The sequence below is a fragment of the Zonotrichia leucophrys genome, chromosome 4 (genome assembly GCF_028769735.1).
Source record: "Zonotrichia leucophrys gambelii isolate GWCS_2022_RI chromosome 4, RI_Zleu_2.0, whole genome shotgun sequence".
Lineage (NCBI taxonomy): Eukaryota > Metazoa > Chordata > Aves > Passeriformes > Passerellidae > Zonotrichia > Zonotrichia leucophrys.
The window spans coordinates 30075835-30081834 of record NC_088173.1 but is presented as its reverse complement, the minus strand read 5'-3'; positions in this window follow the sequence as shown (position 1 = coordinate 30081834).

The following is a 6000-nucleotide window of genomic DNA, read 5'->3' as shown; positions in this document are numbered from 1 at the left end:
CAGGACTCAGTCATTAAGGATTAGCTCACAAACATCATCCAGCCAAAGCACTGTACCACACACAGTACAAGGAGAGGGATCACCCAATTTTAAATGGTGAGGGGTTTCTTGGGGGAAGGTGTCAGAGGCATAACCATAACTGGAGGAGACTTAAAGGCTCCAGATGTGCAGAAGCCCTTCAGGGCATAATTTAAAATTTTAGAGGAACATATGTACAGACTGAGAAGTGCCATCTCAAATAAGAAACAGTTCTTGAATCCAATTCATGGACAATTTCCTGAGAAAGATGTATAATTATTTGAGCTTCAAGTTTTTCAGTGCTACATTGAAACCTACCACATGAGATCAAGGCATCAAACACATGCAATCTTGTCAATACTGATTCTGATCACTGATTCAGAGTCTAATAATTTCCTTCCAACATTTCACCTCTTACCACTTGTCTACTGCAGGCAAGGCACTTCCTGGTAATTTACTTTCATTTCTTTAACATTTACAGTGACACAAAGCACCAAAGTATGAATCGTACTTCTAAAACTTAAAGGCAATAGAACACCCACTCTTATGGTATCTGAGCACTTAATAACTGTTCAACCTGTTCTTCTAAGCTTCAGTTACAGATATTCTAAAGCTTCTGTTAAGTAAACAAAGAGCCAAGAGCACTTAAACTATAGTTGATAATTTGTGAGTTGGAAGAGGAATCAGAAGACCCAGCAATATCCTTTGAGCCCTAGCTTCTATTATAGCTCTAGTGTTGATCTATGAAATCCCATAATTTTGCTATCTGACTCATGATTCTAAGTATCCAGTGAGGGTAACACAGATAAGCAATCAAACTATTCGATAAACAATCAAACTCACATGGAAAAAAATTCCAAAATGTACGATAATTGAAGCAGGACATAGAAACAGCAAGTCTAAACTCCAATCCTATGAAGCATGAGTACTCCAGCAGCCCCAGAAACAGAAACGCATTGTGGCTTAAAAATAGGGTGTGATACCAGATAACAGCAGTGATTCAGCTGGAAGACAATGAGAGTACAAAAGCAAGAGACAAGCCAAAACCTGCACTGTAATGACAACACACAGTCACAGCCTTAACATCTCCTTTGGTTGCTGGAATGAGAGGTTAAGAACAGGGCAACCTGCTTCATGAGTACAAATAATAGGAAAAACTATAGCCATCACAGAAGCAAAACCCATCACAAACACAAATGGCTATTACCAGCTTACGTCCTGACAGCAATGCACGCTGCAGCCATCTGCAATCACAGTAAAGCCACTTTGAAAAGCAGCACAGATTTAACAATTTGAACCAAGACGTTTAGTCACAACCAAGAGTCTGACCAGAAAGACTGCAGCTGCAAAACAGAACAATATTGGGAGCAAATTAATTTCCTTTCACAGTAAAATGTGTAAAATGTATGTCTCAACTTGACCATCTATATGCTTATATGTGGAGAACGAGACAGCAACTCCTCATGAAATTGGTAATGTCTATTTACACACTGTCCTTTTTTTAAGTGAATAAACATAACATTTGGTCCCACTGATGTAGTTTCATGTTTTTGGGGTCAAGAGATGGATACATACAAGACCTCTACCCAAAACCAGATATGCATGCCAAAGAAGCATTTCTACAATTATGAGATGGATAGCATTTTTTTTCTTAGCTGCTTCCTGCCCTTTGACTCCCCTCGGATATTGCTTCTAATAGACTAAGCCTCTGAGCAACTGCTACTCTGAACCTGATTTCTCAAAGACAGACCATTAATGCAGTGTCTCCCAACAAACTCAATGGGCTTTGAGATTTCAAGAGCTGGAGGAAGGGGTGGGGAGCAGAGTAGGAAAAGAGGCTACTACCCCTATTGAGAACACCATTTATGGTCACATCTTGTTAGACACCAGAAACTCTGCTAAAGACATGCAGGTAACTGGGTTTTAATTTGTTAAGGATTCCCAAAGAACCACGTATTAACAGAAAACTCCCAACAAACTCACCAAATACAAGTTTCCTTCTTTCTCTAAAGATGACTTTCCAGAAATATTATCCCAATAATTACATTCAGTCTTTAATCAGACCTTCAACTCAGAACAGCTCTCTGCAGAGAGAAACCCAGCAGAAGGTGTTCAGAACTGTCAGCACACTGAAGCCTTGCTGTGCTTGGCAATGACAGTGAGAGTTTGGAAAGGTGACCTTTACAGTCAGGCACATGGCACTGCCTCTCTTCAATTCTTTCTTAAAAGTCTGTAGTATCAGAAACTGAAACCCTCCACATTTCTTCCTCAGGACAGAAGAGAAAAATACACTGGCACACAAAAATACACAAGACAGAGAAACCTGATGTGTTCTCTCCATGATGTTATTGAAAGCTATCTGTCTATTTTGTATAGCTTTAAACTGTGCTGCTCCCCATGGGTGTGAATACTGTGTGCAGAGCCCTGGACACTATTTTTGTTACCCAAAGAATTCCTTGGTTTGCATCAGGGTGCTATTCACCTATTTCAGAATAAGTTAAGGTAGGGCTATCTAGCTAATGATAGGGTCTACTACAGTACCATGTAGACACCTAGTCTTGTCAAGCTTGTTCTTAAAACCCCTGTCTAATTGGGCTAGACAGTTTGTACCACACAGTAATTGTTCCTACACTTCCAGTGAGGTGACAGCTAAGAAGAGAGCTGTACTTTCCGCAAATATAAATCACGGCAGAGGGGAGTGAGTAGACATTACCAAATACACACCCCACCCCTTCAGTGCAGGAGAGCATGAGAGCTGAGGTCCAAGTACAGGCTCACTGCCAGTAAAGAGTAACTGCAAAAGGATTTAGTAAGGACCATAAGGCCACGCTTAACTTCAGGTGTTAGGATCTTGTGGCTACTGTAAGGCTCAGACAGCTCTCATAGTTCTGTAAAGGCCCAGCTGAACTCAGCAAATGCAAACTGACCTGAGAAACACATCTCAGGGATGACCTTAAATACAACTTCACAGCCTCTCATTTCCCAGGGAAGCAGACAAGGAGCAAAAATTTACCACTTGAAATATCACCCGAACAAACCCACCCACCACCTCCACACAAGGTCCAACTATGCCAAACAGCACTTTCATGACAGTGATCTCAAGGGGATCCTGCATTTCTTTTCCTCCAGCCATAACCACTGTAGACCCCTCTACTGCAACAAAGAAAATGTAATAGTTCATATTGATCTGGAATCAAAATATGCACCAAACATAAGATGCTGCCACCTCCTGATTCCATAGGGGACTGACCTAGAAAACCCACAAAGCTGAACAGGGTTGCAGCTGGACTGAGACCATCTAAACACTACTCAAGACTGCCAAAAGAGGACCGTTTCCTTTTCTCTGTGTTCACCCTGCCTCTCAAAGAGCTATTTCAACTCATATTATGGAAAGTCATCCATGAAAAAAAAATGAAACTTTTATTTCAGATAAGCAATTTAAATTAGGTCAGTGATGACTGTGAGAACTGGCAGCACAACTGAAAGCAAGGAGCAGACAAGATAGAAGAGAAGGTCACCATATCCTGCAGCAGAAACAGAGACCACCTCAGCTGTATCATTTAATCTTACCTGACGGGATTGAAAAGGTAAAGGACAGAGAAACAGTCTGGTTTCTAAAGCAGAAGTGCTCAAAGAAGGGAAAATTGCAGTGATAATTATGAAATGCAGATTCTTCAGGTGTCTCCACAAAACCAAAATCAAAGGGGACCATTCAATAAACTCAGCTTTGTCCTAACTTGCTTGTCACTGAAGCAACTATTCAACTCTTCAGGGTCAGTCTGTCTCACAACATACACCTTCAAAAGCATTTCTCAGGTTTTATTTAGCTACTCATAAAGTGCTCACCCTCCCTGAAATCCAGTAAAAACAAACAGATATGGCCGTTAACACTACTAGCATAAGAATCACACCACCTGATGGGACAGGGGGAGAAGGAAAAACCCTGACCAGGGAAAAAAACAGGCAACAAATACAAACAGGAAAAACTACAGGAAAAGCAGTCAAACACGTATCTTGTGGCAAGTAGGGAAAAATTGTGTTGGCTTCCAAGAACTTAAGTTTCCCTTTCCCCCCTCCCCGCTCCAACTTATTAATTTACTAATTAAAAATAATTTTTTGAGTAATCCTTATTGGGAGTTTCCTGTTTACACAGCAGTTACTCCGTGATCCAATAAACTCCCTGGCCTGAAGTACGTGACCTTGACACACACTCAGTCCAGAATACAGCAGTTACCTTGTAAACAGGAAGCTGCCAGTGCACCAAGGCACAGGAACAAGAAGCACACAGGAGTTATACTTCTCCACCAGCACCTCCTGCAGCTTATTTCAAGTGCAAATCAGGAATTAAATCAAATATGTCATGAATATCTATGCCAACAAGTGTTTGCCAGCACTCTCTGGAGCTTTCTTGCAAAATTACAACTTACTTTTACCTGTAAACATCTTCCATGGGCTGACATAGCAAAAGACTTGCAGGCATCCCAGAGTGGCTTTTGAAAGGCTTTTAGGCATAAATTAATAAAAGCAAAGCAGAGAAACTCTTTATTGTAACGTGCACCTTATTGTTTTGGGGTTATAGGCAGCTGACAAGCATTAGTGCTCATGCATTCTGGAAGGTATCAGGCTTTATGGGAATCACACACATGGTAACACCAGTCAAATATACAAGTGTATCAGTAGAGGCTTAAATACCAGGCTGCAGCTACATGGACAGCTCCCTGCTAACCTGTATCACAAAAGTCTACCTTTTGATAGGAGCAGTAACAAGGCTTATCCTCTGATCCAGAGCACAAATTCCAAACCAGTGGACTCTGCATTTTAATTTTAGACACACTGATCTACTTTGCAAAAGTGATAGTCCCACCTCACCTTGGTTCTCCACAGTTCTAAGTTATACTGACTGCAACAGGCCAACAAAATATAATTTCCAAAAATACACGTCAAGCAATCAGCAACCATTTCCACTCAGCTCCTTGATAGATAACAGAAGGCCTGGACATAAAAGCAAGCCCAAGTTTGTCTTTTATGTGGAACAGAGATGTTCTCAGTTACTCTAGTCACTTCTCAGCAGTGGCCCATCTTAGTAGACAGTCTTCAGAGGATGTCCATCAGCAGTTACTTGCACAAAAAAGAAGGATAAATGGGCTAATATTAAGATGTTTTAAAGACATTTCAAAGGGAGAGTTTCCAAGCAGCTGTAGTGATCTGGTTTTGAAAGGCATTTGGCAGACACTGAGGTAATTCTTCCACATCCCTTTAAAACAGGCTAGGGCAAAGCAATTAGCTGTCCCTTTAAATAACTGTCTCTATCAAATCTCTGAGGAAGAGAGGAAGATCTAAAAGGGAACTCACTGCCAAGTTTAGCACCATTTTCCCCCTCCCTTCCAGAGCGATTTGCTATATTGTAATCTACGCAGGAAGCCACAGCTACCAGCTGCTTGCTGCACTAAGGAGTGTCTCTTACCTAAAAATTCTTGAACTAGAGCCTATCAATTAAAAAAAAACCCAAAAAATGGTGAAGGCTGAAAGGGACCTCTGGAGATGGTTTAGTCTATATAGACTAACATTAAATCCTTGAAAAAAGCATCAGCAGCCATGCTCACTTTGCAGATACCCACCACCACTAACATACTACAGTAAAGGTGCTGGACTCATGCTAACAATGTTTTAACTTTGTTGCATGTGAAAGGCATGAAACCCACCATGATGGGCTTTAAAATACAGTATTCTCCAAAAGTGTCTTGGTGAACCTGCAGATTCAAAGGGAAGTACAAAACCAGACACCAGCAGCAGCCCCACGGAAGTGCCCTCCATTTAAGTCGTGCGGACAGCACCATCTAGTGCATTACATGCAAACAGACCTTTTTTCCACAGGTAGCAAAACAGGATGGGATGTAAAGTTAACACCACACAGTAATTTCTAGTAAAAATAGAAAATGGAGGTACTGCTTATAAATAACACAGGTTAAATAAACTTGTTGT